The sequence below is a fragment of the Schistocerca serialis genome, chromosome 3, assembly GCF_023864345.2.
Source record: "Schistocerca serialis cubense isolate TAMUIC-IGC-003099 chromosome 3, iqSchSeri2.2, whole genome shotgun sequence".
NCBI classification, from domain to species: Eukaryota; Metazoa; Arthropoda; class Insecta; order Orthoptera; family Acrididae; genus Schistocerca; species Schistocerca serialis.
Genome location: NC_064640.1, coordinates 610,789,445 through 610,808,262, shown reverse-complemented (window position 1 = coordinate 610,808,262; position 18,818 = coordinate 610,789,445). Strand labels below are relative to the sequence as shown.

The 18,818-nt window shown below is 41.1% G+C and overlaps 1 protein-coding gene and 1 pseudogene across 1 annotated transcript in view; one reads left to right on the top strand and one right to left on the bottom strand.

Moving 5' to 3' along the window:
- LOC126471039 (uncharacterized) overlaps positions 1-18,818 on the bottom strand; it is a 384,177-nt gene that overhangs the window by 296,855 nt on the left and 68,504 nt on the right. The gene's annotated exons all lie outside the window — the stretch shown is intronic.
- LOC126471921 (5S ribosomal RNA) lies at positions 4,079-4,197 on the top strand (annotated as a pseudogene).

Here is an 18,818-nt window from a genome sequence, read left to right as displayed (position 1 = left end):
GATCCCCTTCGACCAATTCCCCTTTTGGAAACTGGATGTATAGATCCAGGTGAACTACACGTATAAAGTGAGATAGATCACCATCGTGCATAAACGATATTCGTTAGATGACATCTAAAGGCACATCAAGTAAACGAAGCAATTCATGTCTGGCTGAACTTGGGCTGATGTCTGTCTTGTCGCACTTCATGAGTGCTTTCAGACGCTGAAGATTCAATTACATCAGTATGTAAGGTACGTGCTAATAAGTACAGAAACACAGCAGACGGCCTAACATGCGTTGACAGAAATTAATTCTTGGCTATAAGTGATACTAGTACAGAAGATTTTGATGCAGAATATTCCAGATCGTTTTCCGATTAACACATTCTCTTCTCGCAATTTTCCTTGTACTATCTGATGGAGTTTCATCAAAAGTGCGATGAAACCCTTCTTCATGTCAGTCGTTCGTACATTCCGTGGTCTTCCATCATCTACAGCCGGCCGTGAGTGGCCGTGCGGTTCTAGGCGCTACAGTCTGGAGCCGAGCGACCGCTACTGTCGCAGGTTCGAATCCTGCCTCGGGCATGGATGTGTGATGTCCTTAGGTTAGTTAGGTTTAATTAGTTCTAAGTTCTAGGCGACTGATGACCTCAGAAGTTAAGTCGCATAGTGCTCAGAGCCATTTGAACCATCATCTACAATACTCTTCTCAAAATGTGTCTGTCTCTCGCAAGCGTTGACGGAGTCGTACAAACGTTCTTGCACAAGGTAACTGCCTCCCATGGTAATGTTGAGCATAAAGCTGATGTCAGTGTACGCATTCCCATCATCTGCTAGGCCGTACATGTAATGCACATCCGTCATTTCAGACACTGATATACCGTTGTGACGTGTTGTGCTGGTATTTACTCTAAAAGATGACAGATGACCATCGGACAAAACAAAAAACAAAAACAAACAACAAAAAATGCCATCACCAACTGTAAACAAGAAATTGAGGAGAAATGCAGATTTCAGGTAAATTTCACAACTGGGAGTCACTACAGGGAGTTCCTTTCATACTTTCCTAACGAAGGATTTTCGAACCCATGTTCATGTGAAATTTTTGTAATGTTTTGATGTCAAGAATAAATTCTCAAAGGTTCTGAGGCATGTTTTTGAACACCTTGTATAGTCTGAGAGTCACTCTACAGTGGATAACAGAGGGTACTTTTCATTGCTCTTCATTGATCTTGTTTGTTAGAGCTCCATTTACGAATGGACGGCGAGAAGAATAACTGCTCATATATCTCGATGCGAGCTGACATGAGTCTAATTTAATCTCACGGGACCCTCTGGATGTGACAACCAGACTTAGCAAGGCGGTACTTTGGTAAGATACTCTAGGAGAAGCTTGGGGAATACTGGACAGCAGATTCTAAACCATAGTACTAGTGACACCACCTGCAGCGCTGCTTCAGTGTGAACTATGGAGGAACAAGACAACAGTACACTTAGAAGTTGGAACAAGTAATGCGTTCACAGTGCGTATTTAGATGCACGAACGTAACAGTGGAAATGTGAAACTACCACAGCGGTACGTTCGGGCTGTACCGGAGAAATCACATGGCAAAAAATTTAAGTTTTTCTGTTTATTTTTCTGTAACAGGCAAAGATGAAGACGTCAGGACAGATATGAGATGAAAATAACATGTTGGAAACCGTAAAAACAGTCATACTTCTCGGAATGACAACCAGGTAATCGACTGAGAAAGTTCCAGGAAGTACATTAGATGACAATTATTAAATCTTTGCGGGAAAACTAAAGACGTGGCCATGAAACCTATTTTAGGAAAGACTTAAGACTGAAGAAAGATGAATTCACGAATTTGCAGTTAGCAGCAGGTTTCAGCAAGGAACAAGTTTATAACCATTTAAGATCCAGTTAAGACTTCTGAACAACAAAAACGCGTTTTTGAGGCATTACAATTTCATATTTGATACAACCTTCCAAAAATTTAAATGACCAAAATGAAAATGGTGGACAACCATAAAAAGAATCAACGAATTTATATTCATAAGACACCGAGTTTTATAGTTCTATTGATTTGTGTATCGTATGGTTATTGTGAAGAAAGTACCATTACAACCTTGAGAAAATATTACAGTTTAATTTAATTATTTATATTATAATATATTCGATACGATACAACCCTCCAAAAATTTAAATGACGAAACTGAAAATGGTGGAAAAATATAAAAAGAATCATCGAATGTCTATTCATAAGACACCTATTTTATAATTCTATTAATTTATGTATCGTATTGTTATGGTGAAGAAAATACCGTTACAATCTAGAAAAACATTATAATTTAAAAAAAGCGTACCAGACCCATAATATCCACCTTTACCGGACGGCGATTCAAGCAACTATCCAGGCACAAGGATTTATATTTTCCGTGCCCTAAGGCAAATGTCGGGATTGTTCCTTTAAAAAATGTAAGGTCTGTTTCCTCCTGTGTCCGAGCTTGTCGTCAGTCCGTATGAGCCTGTCCTCGATGCAACGATAAACCCTTATCTCCCTTCCTTTCTTTTCTCAGAGAGGTTGTACGAGATTTATCATTATTCCAGTTGATTATCCTATCATTTGCGCTACCCTTCTTGTATACGACCGATATCCCCTATTCGTCCTACCTGATATGGATCCTACACATTTGCGAAAACTCATCTATAGGCATTTTATAAGCAGTCTCTTTCGTACAGTCTTCCAATAAATGGAAAACAGTCATTGCTTTAACTGAAACTGAACCTATGTAATCATTCCACTCCTTAAACCTTCACATTTTTACTCACATAAAATAGTACGCCACGACTGATTCCTGGTGTGCTGGTTAACTGTATAATCATCAGCTACTACTGTTTGAAGTTTCATGAGATGCAAACAATTCTCTACATTAATAACTCGTTACCACTCTTTCTACCAGCCTGATATTTATGATGATCTAATTTGATATCAAGCCAATTTTAATCGGATGACGCTGGCTCATTAATAAAGGCATAATCTGCAAAAAGTCCAAGATTGCAAAAAATAATATCCACTAACTCATTAGTGTATTAACGAGTCTAATTTACATATAAACAATATGTATATATCGAGTGGTTGCTCTGTACTTCATTGTAATCCTCTGAGGCGTTACCTGCTCAACTGTCAGCTACATCAGTAAAACTTATATTGTATGAAATGATAATTAAATCAATACCTTAAGTTGTCACCAGGCGTAGATATACATCAACGGGGACAGTTGAAAATGTGTGCCCCAACCGGGACTCGACCCCAGGATCTCCTACTTACATGGCAGACGCTCTATCCATCTGAGCCACCGAAGAAACAGAGCAGAGAGCGACTGCAGACGTGTCCGAAAGAACAGATACCATCTCCGTATTGTTAAGGCTAACCGGTCATTGACATTCTTCTTCTGTGCGGATGCACACGCATTGCGCGAACTCTTACGGGACTCGGTAAGATTGTCTGCTGCGAGTAATGAGTGTAGTGGGCAGGGGCACTACGAATGTAGTGTGTGGACATTAAGATGGGAATGTGGGTCTCACGGGGAGCGTGCAGGGGATAAATACCTGCAGTCACACTATCCTCCGTGCCTTATCCGATGGATAAAGAGTCTGCCATGTAAGCAGGAGATCCTGGGATCGAGTCCCGGCAGGGGCACACATTTTCAACTGTCCCCGTTGATGTATATCAACGCCTGTCGACAGCTTAAGTTATTGATTTAATAACCATTTCATTCTGGAGAGCTTCATGGTCACCGATGGTATCAGTTCTTTCGGACATGTCCGTTGTGTTGTTCTTTTCATCATCATCTCAACCCCATCGACACGCAAGTCGCCGAAGAACAGGTACCACCTCCATATATTATGACAAACTATCGGCTGCTGCGTCATTTATCCCCCCTTAAAATACAGCTCACCAATTTATTAGACCTACGAAGTATTTATCTCATTTAATTCGCCAAATAGAAAGCTACTCTGGAAAACAGAGGAGAGTTTTGTTCCGTTTGAAGCAACAAAGCTGATTTTTTTATCGCTGTGATTAATAAAGTTGCCAACGGCCTTGCCACAGTGGTAGCGTCGGTTCCCGTCAGATCACCGAAGTTAAGCACTGTCGGGCTTGGCTAGGACTTGGATGTGTGACCGTCCGGGTCTGCCGAGGGCTGTTGGCAAGCGGGGTACACTCAGGCGTTATGAGGCCAATTGAGGAGCTACTGACTGAGAGGTAGCGGCTCCGGTCATGAAAACCGACAACGGCCGAGAGAGCTGTGTGCTGACCACATGCCCCTCCATATCCGCATCCAGTGACGCCTGCTGCTGAGGATGACACGGTGGTCGATCGGTACCGATGAGCCTACAAGGCCTGTTCAGACTGAGTTTAGTTATAGTTTTAGGTTATGATTGTTACGTTGTTATTTGTTTTCCGTGATCCTTGTGACTGGTCGTGTAGGTGGAACAAGTTTATCAAATTATGCAACCTGTCAAAGGTATTTGAGGTGAAAAGGTTTATCATTCATTCAGATGTGTAACATGACATACAAATCGTAATCGCAGGACTTTCCGGAGACATGTAGCACCTTATTGTAACTGTAATGCGTAGCGAGAATGATATGAAAAGCTGAATTATAGGTAGCTAAGAACATGGCTGTTGGGCATCTATCGTACGACGAGTGCGGAGTTCAGCGCCGTATTTTAGTCACAATTCCAGAGTGACTAAGTTGCGAGGCAAGAAGCGTACATGTAACTCGTCTAATTCGATTTTTTTGGCGATGAAATTTGTTGAAACAAAAATGGCGTAAGCTCTGAAAGAGAGGAACGATAGGACACGGACATTTCCTTCACCGTCCTCATCACTGCAAAATTTTGCTCTGCCACTAATGACCTCGTTATCGACGGAATGCTACAACCCTATCTTCCTTCTTTCTGAAACCCCATAGCCTGCAATTCCCAATGATTTGTCGATCATGAGCAACTTGGTTTCCCTCGTAAATAACTCTTCCGACCGCTAGTACATTTCACTGACAAGAGAACATTTCGAAGAGTAAATAAACGATCTTGACAAAACTTTGAGCGTGTGAAGAGGGGGCAACATAATGCAATACGTATTTATTTTGTGCTCAACTTCACTTTTCAGGGGTAAAACATTTTTAAAAAATTTGGTATATTAGGTTTGGTGGAAATATCTTTGAAAAGACTATGAATAAAAAATGTTTCTCATGTAAAAGTTGATATGAATTAACGTTCTTGAAAATTGCATAATCGAATTTTGTAATAATTTGAAATTTTGCAAAATACCCCAGCACCATAAATTAATTATGAAAAATGAAATATACTGACAGAGTATTTTCAAAGTACCTAATTAAAATATCTAAATATTCATCAGCATTCTATTTATTTAATTACATTTGTTTTGCGTTTTAAATGGTTATTTTATGTTTTACATCCATTTTGTTTTGTTTTTTGGTTTACCGTTCCACATATGTGTATTTTGTTTGAAAATATCAAGTAACTCATTATTATGATACAAAATCTTTACATTAATGATAATCAGTAAATAAATTCTTAAAACATAACGTTTTCTTACATCATGCGCATAAAATGAACGAAATTCGTTCACATAATACACACGACGGAGAACATGATATAAAACAAAATTCAGGAGGATTTCAGATTGTCTGTGGTTACCCTCTAAATATCCTGATTTGTATGAGGTATATTTTGGCCCATTGGTAAGCCTTGCCGAAGAAAATTGATTACGTACTAGTGACTGCAGCTTGATAATAATGTTTCTGATGTGGAGACTGACATCATAATCATTCAACAGAACTAGATCTGAAAATCTCACAAAGTTCTTCCAGCATCGACAGCTATATACATCTCACGACTGTACCTGTGCCGTCGAGCTCTTTGGGATGTAAGTAAAATAAATAACTAGACTAATAATGAACGTTAGATATTTCAATTAGGTATGTTGAAAATACTCGCACAGCACAATGTGCACGGCTTATTTTCCAAAAATGGTATTTCAGAGTTCAAATTGCTCTGAGCACTATGGGACTTAACTTCTGAGGTCATCAGTCCCCTAGAACTTATAACTAGTTAAACCTAACTAACCTAAGGACATCACACACATCCATGCCCGAGGAAGGATTCGAACCTGCGACCGTAGCGGTCGCGTGGTTGCAGACTGTAGCGCCTAGAACCGCTCGGCCACAGCGGCCGGCGTATTTCAGAGACCAGCATTATTACACATGGGTGTATGTAGCTTGAAACTCAGTTAATTTAAGTTGCAACAAGAGTTCCCATTTTTCGTAATTAACTAATGGTGCTTGGGTATTTTGCAAAATTTCAAATTATTAGGAAATTCGATTATGCAATTTTCAAGAACGTTAATTATATATCAACTTTTATATGAGAAACATTTTTATATATCATCGTTCCGAAAATATTCCCTCCTAACCTAATGCGTCAAATTACCTTTCGGGGTGTGTTTTACGCCTTAAATGTGAATTTGGACACAAAAAAATACGTATTGCGTTATGTCGCCCCCTCTTAACACCCGTCAAGTTTCATCAAAATCGTTTATTGAGACTTGAGAATGTTCCCTTGTGACAGTCATTTAAAAAGGAAAGAAATAAGACAAGCTGAAATACAACAATATCTATCAGTTTCCATTAACAGGTTCTGCAAACACAGCAACACTGTTTGCAAAGAATTTACGGATAAAGCCGCGAAGAATGAAAATACTGAAGCTGAGGTTGAAAGTTACTTGTTAGGATTTCAACTTTCAAAATATTCCTTCTTCCACGATCCTGAATCGCAAGAATGTTGCAAAGACGTTTTGTACCTGGTGAAATGAAATGGAATGTCGTCTGGTAAGGGCCTCCCGTTGGGTAAATCGTTCGCCTTGTGCAAGTCTGTCGAGTCGACGCCACTTCGGCGACTTGCGTGTCAGTGGGGATGAAATGATGATGAAGAGAACAACACAACGCCCAGTCCCTAGTCGGGAATCGAACCCGGGGCCCTTGGCATGACATTCCGTCGCGCTGACCGCTTTTTTTTTTTCATTTTGTTCACTTCAGTTCGTTGCATCTGCTCGGGGCGGACGTCGTAAGACATCCATTTAAGTTCGTTGTTGATCTGTTAACTCAGTTTTTTTATTACAGAGGGCACATTCCACTCAGCTACCGGAGTGGACGTTCTGGACCAGCTGATCGATTACTGACGCTTTCACAATGTTTACTAGTTGCTTAAAGTCATGTCTGCGAAGGTATACTTCGACGGCTTTAGGTGCAAGCTAACCACAGTCCTGTGCGGAACAAGAGGTCTCTATGCGAGGCATCCGCATCCTGTTCTCTTCTCTGTTCAATTTGGTTTCTGACTGCGTTCCCGGCAGGCTGTTGCTTCCACGTATTGGCTGCGGACGACTAGTGTAGCGACATACTTTATAGTTTCTTTTTGATGGTTATTCTATGCAACGAGTTCAAAAAGTATGGTGAGACTGCGGTTTACGTTTTACGACTTGGCATAAATTTTGTTTGCAGCATTTTTAAATATACAGGGTTGTCAGAAACAGTCTGAGAGGCTTACTAGGGTGTTGCAGCATAGGTTGTGCTGAGAAATAATTGTCAAAAAATTCGATACGTTGCGCCGTTTCTTCGTTAATTAGCACTGATGGTAGCCATTGAGGCTGTTGCTCGCGCAAATTCAAGTAGCCTGCCAGATAGCGTTAGTGTCAGTTGTTCTCGTATCTTCGGTCACGAGTAGGCAACAGGCCCGAGCATGGATTTCGTAGGAGGGAGGGAGGGAGGGAGAGAGGGAGAGAGAGAGGGAGAGAAGAGAGAGAGAGAGAGAGAGAGAGAGAGAGGGAAAGAGAGTGGCGTTCGCACTGTACTCCGTCTGGGACGCATTTTGTTGTTCGCATATTTCCAATCTGGCTTCTTTGTAATAAAGCCGATGTTTGGTAAATTCAAGCGCTTAAGACTTTATAATTAAAATAAACAAAGAAATGATGACTTAGTTTATTTCGTGTTACAAAACAACCCATGACTACGCGATCGGTAATGAAAAGCATTTCTTGACAAATGTACAGGGTTATTCTAAATGATGGACCCATATTCAAAACTTCGTATTTATTGAAGTACAAATCCAAAATGAACAGGTTTTATACCAATGAAAAGAGGAAGTTTGAAAGTTTTTTTATAATGTATGATATCAATTTAATAAATTTAATAATTTGTAATAAACATGCGGTCGGCTTGTGCTTTTTCCTTTGAACACACTCCCAGTCTGTTTAAACTGCTTAAACAAACGGCTAATAATTTTGCGACTTGGTGGTTGAATACTGAATTTGGTACGAAATGCCCTCTGCACTGCAATTTGCGATTCACTTTTCGTGAACTCAGGAATGCAGAAAACCTTGTGCTTCACAGTTGCCATCTCACTTACGACTGACGAAACGGAATGACGAACCTATTGCCGCGCGAACTCTACCGGTCGCTTCTGAAACCATCACCGCCCACCTACCGCCGCCCGCCAGGAACTTTGAAACTTCCTCTTTCATTGGTTTAAAGCTTTTTCATTTTGGATTTGTCCTTGAACACACACAAATCATTTAGAATCACCCTGTATTTTGAAGTGAGCGTGATGATAGATTCTGTGGATATAAATACAGTAAATTTTAAACACTTGAATGACGTATCAACGGCAAAAATCGCAAAGTTACTCATAATTTCTCGTCGACTCGGACTGCCCATCTCATTGCTTTAGTTTGTTTTTCTATCGATTCTCCTATTAGCGTTAATAAATAATTCTTGTCCATTGTGGATGTATTAGAACACAGCAACTGTTGAAGCTGAAGGTTATTTATAACGAATTACATGCAACTAGATGTTCTTACAGTCGTCTATTTTTTCCATGATATTTCAAGTTGCATGACATCCCGCCTTCAGATGTTTACATTTAGAAAAGCTGGATAGATTGACTACCTTCTTTTGCAAATATAATGAAAGTCTTGTTAAGATCAAATACGTTTCCCTTTATTCTAAAGAATCTTTAGTGATCAGGTTTTTTTGTTGTTTACGTCATTCTTCCTGTTCTTCCTCATATATGTGTTAGATATTAGCATACAACACTTTCACTACACTAAATATATTCATTTTTCTGTGTTGTGAAGAACCACTGTCATCTCTCCATTTCGTGTGTTTTGTTTTGCTATTTTGAATACCAATATCTGGGTGCATTACATGTTTCCACTTGTGCCATATGAGGATAGGTCCAGGATTACTACTTAGATTGATTCTGCTCTCATCCGAGAAGAGCACACGAACCCACTCTTCGTTTATCCAGTCGCTAAGCTCTTGACCACACAGTAAGGGTGCCGCCGATGTGTGAATGCGCATTTTAAAATTAAAATGCGAGCATTTTCCATAGAAACAACACAGAACCTTGTGCGATAGTCAGGTAAGCTATTATCCTAAACATGTATGCAGTTTCCCAACAAATGAGAACTGCGAGACAAGTGGGAGCCATGGAGTGTTGCGGAGCAGGAAAACAGATGAACAGAACAGTGGCAGGTACCAGAAATACGTGGCACGCTTTTCATATGCACGGAGAGCAGTTCCGCGCCACTGCATTGGTACAATCGACGCATAAGCGTCCCGGACGGATAGCGAGGTGTCCACAGAATGTAACTGCTCATGCGTACTGCAATTTACCGCTGACATACTGGTCCAGAATTTAACTACAGTCGAGCATCCGGTTCCCTCCACATGCAAGCGTGGGCGTCCTCTTTGCTACACAAAAAATACTTTTTTCTCTCCATTAGAGCACCGTCAACATTCTGCAAAAGATCCTTGTTTCCTTATTATAATCGTATTTTCGCCTTACGTGTCAGTTTCATTATCTGAATATTTTAATTATTACTCCCGCTTTAGGTACTTATCTATTCTCAGTTAACGTGTTTTTGTTCCCTAAAGGAGTTTTGTAGGGCCATTAGCGTTCACATATGTATAGGTGATGTGGTGACGTAGGTATATTTACACCTGGGCGCCTTGCGTCTATTCGCCGTTCGCCTGTGTTTGCTTCACGCCGGTCTTTGTGGCCGAGTGGTTCTAGGCGCTTCAGTCTGGAACCGCGTGACCGCTACGGTCGCAGGTTCTAATCCTGCCTCGGGCATGGATGTAAGAAGCGTGTTGGTGCAGCCCTCTTCCTTGAAATGTCGTATGCGTGATTTCATTCGTACCTAAATACAGCCACGCACGGTGCTACAGTGATAAAGACGTCCGCTTTGCTAGCGGCAATTGTCACCGCAGGCAGAGACGAAGACAAAATCGTAGAAAGGAGCTTTAAGTACTAGGATACCTAATACCCTTAGCGTAATGCATTTGTATGCGTGGCAGAAGAGGTAAATATGACAAGGAGTGTTTTGTTTATTAAATGTCCTTGTGATTTCTAAGTAATACTCCACCCTGTTGTGGCACTGACAGTGAAGGAAAATACAACCTACAAAGACTATATCAGTGAGTACAAGGCTAGCACTGATGCTTTGAACTGTTGCTATCGGGGACAATTACCACTTTTTGGTGTTCCAGATCAAGGTACCTATTGCACTGAAATCTATCAACACCCCCAAATTTTTCCAGGTTCTGGTAAACTACATTAAGCTAGGTTCATGGCTACTTTTTCCAGTAACGTTTTGAAGTTGATCGATGATTTGATGTTGCACATATCTTATTATACATTTTTTTATTATTCTGACATTCGTAGAAATTCAAGTTTGACAGCTAGCTGTTTACTCAAAGATATTTATGTTGTTGTGGGTCGTGTATCAATGAACTGTTAGTGATGTGTTTGCAGTCTCTGTTGTTTTGGTTATCCGTTACCCATATATAAAAATTTTTAAACCCTGAAATCTACAAAATTACGAACAGTAACAGCACAAAATTTTATATACGACAGACGGGATGAAAATTCATCATCCGATTCAGAGAACGTACGAGAGAAACAAATAACAACCAATCCACCTTCTTTACACACCTAAAAAATGAAAAACACGAAGCTGAGAACATTGGTAACGCATCACAAATATTGCAAAAATCCCAAAAAGTCCAATCATGATTATTTTGGAGGAATTTCAAATACGCATACACACTAAGGATTATCCTCACGATACACTTAATGACCAAACGGATTTCAAGCACATACAGTTTAAAAAAGTTATTGAAATTTTATGCAAGGATAACGGATAACCAAAACACTAGAGACTGCAAACACATCAGTAACAATTCCAAAGAACATAAATATCTTTGAGTAAACAACTAACTGTCAAACTTGAATTTCTAGGCGTGTCAAAATAATAAAAAAGTATTATAAAATGTATGAGAAACATCTTTAAAACGTTACTGAAAAAAAATTACATGCATCAAGTACGGACAGCAGTAATAGTTTACTCGAAGTTGGCATACGTCCATCTACAACGTCAGGGCGTGAGTACAACGTCCAACGTACAAAACTGTATAAATTATATATTATGTAAAATGTATATAAATGCGATTGTTTGCAGATGCACTGATGAAGCAATAAATCTGAAATAAGCTTATATACTAAAATAAAACATCAAGCGGCATACTGTTTACTAATTCTCTGCACCTTTACGCCTTTCGTCGATGCTGCTATTGTATACAGCGTGAACGAGAACTCCATCGACAAACTTTGAGAGGTTGTTACGGCATACCTTTTGAGTATTTTGGTTTGTTACTGCAGTCTCCATTATTTCTGTGAAAATAACGGAGAAGAAGCCTTCAATACGCAATAACCGAAACTTGTAACACACAACACAGGGTAATGCAATAACCCTCAGACGAAAAACTGCACAGTGATGTGGTTGCCGTCACTGCGGAAACAGCTCAGCAAAGTGTCGTTGTGCCGCTCTTCAAATGCATTCACGATGTGTATATCAGCCAACTCTTTTATCAGTAAACCAATCCACAAAACCGTGTATCACTATACGTTGAAACTATTGTATACCCCTGTTGGATAGACATCCCTTTCAGCACCTTCGTGTTTCGGCTTGCAGGCCATGCAGGAGAGGCCGTGAGCAGCACGAGCCTCGGCGGCTATTCACCGAGGTCGTTTAAAGCAGATGGACTGCTTCGCCACACCCGCCGCGGAGGCCAACAAGGGAGTACGACGATATCATCCGGCCAAGAGAGCCGACAGACGAGGAGCTCGTTATCTCCAACAGCGGCAGCCAATACCGCGGATCCAATGTAGCAATCAGCGCTGTGTTATAACGTGTGGCTACAGGGTTGCAGAGGCAGTTACAGTTCGCTCCGGATCGAGTTGCAGTCGCAGTTACGAAGTTACCAGCACGTGTTGTAGACCACTGAGAGTTGCCTTACTAGGATATACCGGGTTAGCAAACAAGCTTGTTATTGCAACCACCGCAGCCACAGTGCTGCATCGCAGGTACGGACTTCATCTCTGGATCATATTTACTGCTGGAAGCAATAACATGTCATGGACTGAAGTTTCGTCTGTATTGTATACTTGTGTAACAGAGTCCACGTCAAAGTGTCTCGTGAGTTATAATAAATGAAAGATCTTTTACTCAGATTTGTTTATTTGTGTGATGATTTCAGAACGCTGCACTGGTGCAACCGATAATACACTATGTTTATAAATTAGTTGTTGAAAAGTAATCTTTAATTGTGAAAAGGGTAAATAACTTTCAGAAATGTTTGATACAGCAATGAACACAGTATATATTCAAGTTTTATTCCCGCCTAACATTCACCATAGAGTCATAAAGGCGCAGAGCGTGCACAGTGTTGTGAATCCAAATTTGCTACCACATCGAAAACAAACTATTATTAACCGCTACAATCGTTTCACCGAAGCTGGATGTGTATCACATAGGGCCCCGGGTCTGGAACAGCCAGTAGCTTCTGACGCAGCAAATGACCAAGTTCAGTTGTCTTACATTCGCAGTCCAGGTAAATCAATGAGACATGCCAACTTACAATTTACTATAGCTAGCGTTAAAATGTGGAAGGTATTACGGAAACACCTCTCATTTAGTCCTAGAAAATGGAACTTTTTTCAAGCTTTGATTGGACGTTGTGGAACAATATCTTGGCCACTATCATCACCTGATTTAATCCCAATGGACTTCTGTGTAAGGGGATCATGAAATACACAATTTTTGTTCCTCTGCTTCCGGGAAACGACAGTGAGCTGCGACGATAGATAACACAAGCAGCTGTCACAGTATATCAAGACTTATTTCATAGGATCTGGCAGAAAATTGATTACAGATGAGATTTTTTTCGTGTTACAAACGGTAGCTACATTGAACATTTGTGAATAAAATTTAGATATAACATTATTTTACAGAATGTTAGTGTACGTTTCCGATGGCACAGCTGGTTTACTTCCGAATCCTTTCCAATCGTAACATCTGCTTCGTCTCTAATAATTTCGTCATAGACGGGATGTTTATTCTTCCTTTCTTTTTTCCTCTCGAATGTGTGTCACGAAGATTAAATCACAGCAGTTGATCAATCTCACCAATAATCATGTTGATCTTAGTAGTAAACTATAAAAGTTTTATTCATCACAGTTGTTTGAAGCGATTTTTTCGATACATTTACGCCAGACACGGTACAAATGTTACCACCTGCCTTCGCTGCCTCCAGCTCTCTATTAAATCCAAAGAGATCAAATGTTACTAATTTAGACTTTTTACGTTTCACTTCCTGTTTTCTTACCCTTACACAGCGTCCCTGATAACATTTCCACTATGACACGTTCAATAAGTGATCGTAAGAACATTTCCAGAACCTCAAGTAAAAAATGACGATGGATAAATATACTTGTAGCAACATGCGTGACAATATGTCACTCGAAATCTCCACGAACTTACACATCAGTCTACTTTTTTCAAGGGAATTTTGCCTGTGATGGTAGATTGCTAATTCAATGTTCTTCACACCATATGCTGGATGAGAATAGATCACAACGCCATTGTCTGCCCAATTATAAGAGACGAAATGCGGTTTAAAGGAGCAAAGAGAATAGCGTGCTTTGTGTTTACGCTGCGCTGTATTTACCACTACACCATACATACATACAACAGGGCAGCACAGTGAGAAAGCAATACTTCCTGCAGAAATTTCCGCATCCTATCGCGTTGCTAGTTCGTGTAGATGGCCGTTGTGTGGTTTATTTCAGTGACTGCAATACCAAGCCGAAAGTGTGCATTGGGTAGCCAAGGGAGTGGGTGATTGGCGATGCGGATGAACTAGGATATGTTTTGAATAGGCTGTAATCCACCTTCAGGGTGTCAGATTGCTCATACAGTGTGGAGCATCAATAACTTGTACCCTACACCTATGGGCAATTAGGTTAAAATGGTTCAAATGGCTCTGAGCACTATGGGACTCAACTGCTGTGGTCTTAAGTCCCCTAGAACTTAGAACTACTTAAACCTAACTAACCTAAGGACATCACACATATCCATGCCCGAGGCAGGATTCGAACCTGCGACCGTAGCGGTCGTGCGGTTCCAGACTGTAGCGCCTTTAACCGCTCGGCCACTCCGGCCGGCTGGCAATTAGGTGGTCTATTGGAATCATTCTAGCGTTGTATGCTTAAGGCCTTTGTTCGGTTCACACGTCAGGCAGCTATTTTTAACTAGCAGGAACAGATTCCCTCTCAACCTGCGGAAGTTGCGGCAAGTAGAAATTCTGTCACCTGTAAGCTTTCTTACACCAGGAATCGAAAAAAATGTTCAAATGTGTGTGAAATCTTATGGGACTTAACTGCTATGGTCATCAGTCCCTAAGCTTACACGCTACGTAACCTAAATTATCCTAAGGACAAACACACAGCCATGCCCGAGGGAGGACTGGAACCTCCGCCGGGATCAGCCGCACAGTCCACGACTGTAGCGCCCAAGACCGCTCGGCTAATCCCGCGTGGCACCAGGAATCGTATTTTATTAATAAATCAGACATGTGATGTCACAGGGCACTTATTTATTACTGTATTTCAACTTGAGATAATGAAAATTTTCATGCTGGTGGGATTTGATCTCAGATCTCCTCTTTCGCGGACGTTGTAGTTCTACTGTTTCGTTGTTTCCCTGAGACTGCAAACTCTTCAAGATCTCCACGAAACTGAGTGTCTTCGTTAGAATCCTAGTCCGGCACAAAGCCTTTCGTCACGACATTTCAAGCTTTAGTTTGCGCACATCAAACTACAGGTGAAAAATAATCACGGTTTTAACGTCTCTCCGTCAACAATGACGACTGGTGCCGGTTTCGACTCCTAGTCAGACACGGAACTTTACACCATAGCATTTCACGTTCAGACATGTCACTCCTAGCTACTGGTGAAAAAGAAATTAATAGTTAACGTCTCTTTATGTGGAGTCAACAGCGATAGTCTGTATGGCGTCTGATTCCCATTCAGCGCAGAACGTTTCGTCACTTTATTTCCAGTATATGCGTACATTTCACTACTGCTAAAGTAGACCAATATTTAATGTCTATTCATTGTTAGAAAAGGACGGTGATACGTGCCGTGTTCGAGTCCCCGGTAAGACAAAACTTTTTCGTCTCGTCACTTCGCTTTGTCATCTCATTAGTGGTGAAAAAATTCCAAATGTAACATTTGATTGTACCTAGTTAACAATCTGATTAGGTTATGCGTTCGTGTTACCGTCTAACACGAACCTTACATCACGTAATGCACACACTTTATTACCTGTGATTGCAACGATGTTTAAGATCTTTCGTCGTTCGTTGACATGGACAGTGGTTGCTGGGAAGGAATCCTGGGTCCCAGTCCACTGCAAACATTTTTGTCGCGTTATATGACGTTGAAACTTGCTCCTCCTACTATTATTTATTGTAATAAATTTGAATTTACAAGCGTTAAATACTGTCATCTCTAATAACATATTTCCTGATATTTGCATTATCGTGGTATTAATTTGCATCTGGATTAATAGTCACAGAGAGCAGTATTCTGTACTGGTCTCTGGTAGCAACCATTGTTTATAGTCAAACGATGCACCGGGCCGCGCGGGATTAGCCGAGCGGTCTCAGGCGTTGCAGTCATGGATTGTGCGACTGGTCCCGGCGGAGGTTCGAGTCCTCCCTCGGGCATGGGTGTGTGTGTTTGTCCTTAGGATAATTTAGGTTAAGTAGTGTGTAAGCTTAGGGACTGATGACCTTAGCAGTTAAGTCCCATAAGATTTCACACACATTTGAACATTTTTTTTTGGACTGTACCGGAAAGAGATTGGAGTGCCTGTAAGACCGTTACGTTATGCATACAAATAGGCGGAAAGTAATTCAGGTCGTTCAGATACTTTTGTGTAGGCTTATTCACCGATCTGCTCGAGAGCGCTGTCTCGCGCTCACGCCTCAGCAGTGAGCAACCGTCCGGCTCACGACGAGTAATTGTAGGGATAGAGGAGGGGAGGGGGACACGGAAGAAGGCAACACGGCACGAGAAACTGTTGTCAACTAGTCTATTCTACGGCTGCTAATAGTTACACGCGGATGCATCGCTCCACGGTGCGTAAAGACTTTCGTGGCAAATTTATTTCCTAAAACAGTTGCATTGATGAAAACCGACAATGAAACGAAACATTTGTTTTAGTTGATGAAGCAAAGAACATGGACTAGCTAAGAACGAAACATGATATTTGTTGCGTCTAATGCAGCCTTATTATGAATGTCGTTTTCAGATGAAGTTTAAATTGACATCATCAAGTTGTATCTTGTGACGACTTTTATTCACACGTTAAACAAAGAAACACTGCATGTCAATGAATACTACTTATGAGTTCCGTTCAAAAAATTCCAGAACATTCGTAATTTCGAGCCAATAGTGTGTTGGTAGTAACCATTGTGTATAGTCAAACCACAATGGTGTGTTGTCATCTAAGCACACGCCTGTGCTCAATGTGTAACTGACGGAAGTGTCATTGTTTTATGTCCGTTAGGTATTCCTCAGTGCTGTAGTGAATAGAATGTTGTGTCGCACAGTTTACGAATTTCGAAAAGGCAGAATTAGAAAAGCTGCGTGTCTGCATTTAATTTTGCGTGAAACTCAAGAAAACCGTTACCGACACACACCAAATAATGCAGGAAGCCTACGGTCATGTCCTTTGACGTCTACCGACGACGCTCATATGTCAGGAACGTCAACGAAATTGCGCGTGTCAATCGAAGACTGACCGTCCGAGAGATTGCAGAAGAATGTAATATTTCGGTTGGATCATGTCATGAAATCCTGACATAGCATCCTACAATGCATCGTGTTGCCACCAAGTTCGTCCCACGGCTCATGACTCAAGACCAGAAAGATGTCCGCCTCGCAATCTGTGTAGAGTTTTTGGATCGCGCCAATGAGAACGAGATGTTCCTTAAGAGAATAGTAACTGGTGATGAGAAGTGGGTCTACGGCTATTATGATGAGACTAAGATTCAATCTTCACAATGCGTCGGGAAATATTCTCCAAGACCATGAAAGCTCGTCAGGTCAGGTCAAAGGTCAAAGCCATGCTGATAGTTTTCTGTGACTTTGAAGGATTAGTTCATCATGAATTCATAGCACAGAGACAAGCTAATAATCGATTGTACTATTGCGACGTGTTGGAACGCCTGCGAGGAAATGTGAGAAGGAAACGGCCTGAAACGTGGCGAGACAATTCATGGCTCTTGCATCTCGATAACGCACCCGCACATTCATACCTGTTGGTGTGTGACTATTACACAAAAAAACAAATTACTGTGGTACCTCATTCTCTGTACTCTACAGATCTGTCTCCTGTGGACGATTTTTTTGTTACTGAAGTTGAAAACCCCGTTGAAAGGACGAAGATTTGCAACAACAGACGAAGTAAAGGAAAATTCGCAGACGGCACTTCGCGCAATCCAGCAAGAGGCGTACTAAGACAGCTTCCGGACGTGGAAACGGCATTGGGAGCGGTGTATCAGTTGTGGAGGAGAGTATTTCGAAGGATACCACGCGCAATAAGTAAAAGGTAAGCGTAGAAAAATTTTGTGGACAAAGTTCGGGAATTTTTTGAACAGACCTCGCATTTTGCTTTTGGCTAAAGCATCAATGTCTGATACCACTTTCTGAGCACTTTTAATTCGAAAATGAGCTTTTAAATTGAAGTCTGTGAGCGGGCTTATGCAGGGATATTACCTTCTCTTAACAGCGGAAAAAAGGGTGCTCACACAAATACGAGGGATATCTGGGAAGTAAGTTCCGATCGGTCAAGAAATGGAAACCACTGTGAAAATCTAATAAAGCTTTGCACATATGTGTTCGACAGTGTCTCTTGTGTGCCTGTCGATTACATTACTTATTTTCAGTTCTGAGCGCATGGTGAGCACATAAAGATGCGTAGAAAATAGCGTCTCCCACCAAGTAAGAGGTCCTGTTGAGAGATTTCGCCTGATGTTATGCAGCCCACATTACAGAACTGTCATACGGTTCCTACTTTGTTACAATTCTCGGTCGCAATCTGCAGGGGAAATGAAAATTCTCTTGCAGCGTTTTCTATGGGAAGTGTTTGATCACCCGCGCCACAGCCCGTAATTACATCCCTCTGTGTTTCATCTCCGCTCACATTAAATACTGGCTATGCAGACAACATTTTCGCACTGACAACGTGCTATATATGAGCGTAGAGAATTGGCAGGAAGCAAAGGCGGCTGCCTTCTATGATGAGGGTATTGGAAAGTTGGTACAACGCTACGACAAATGT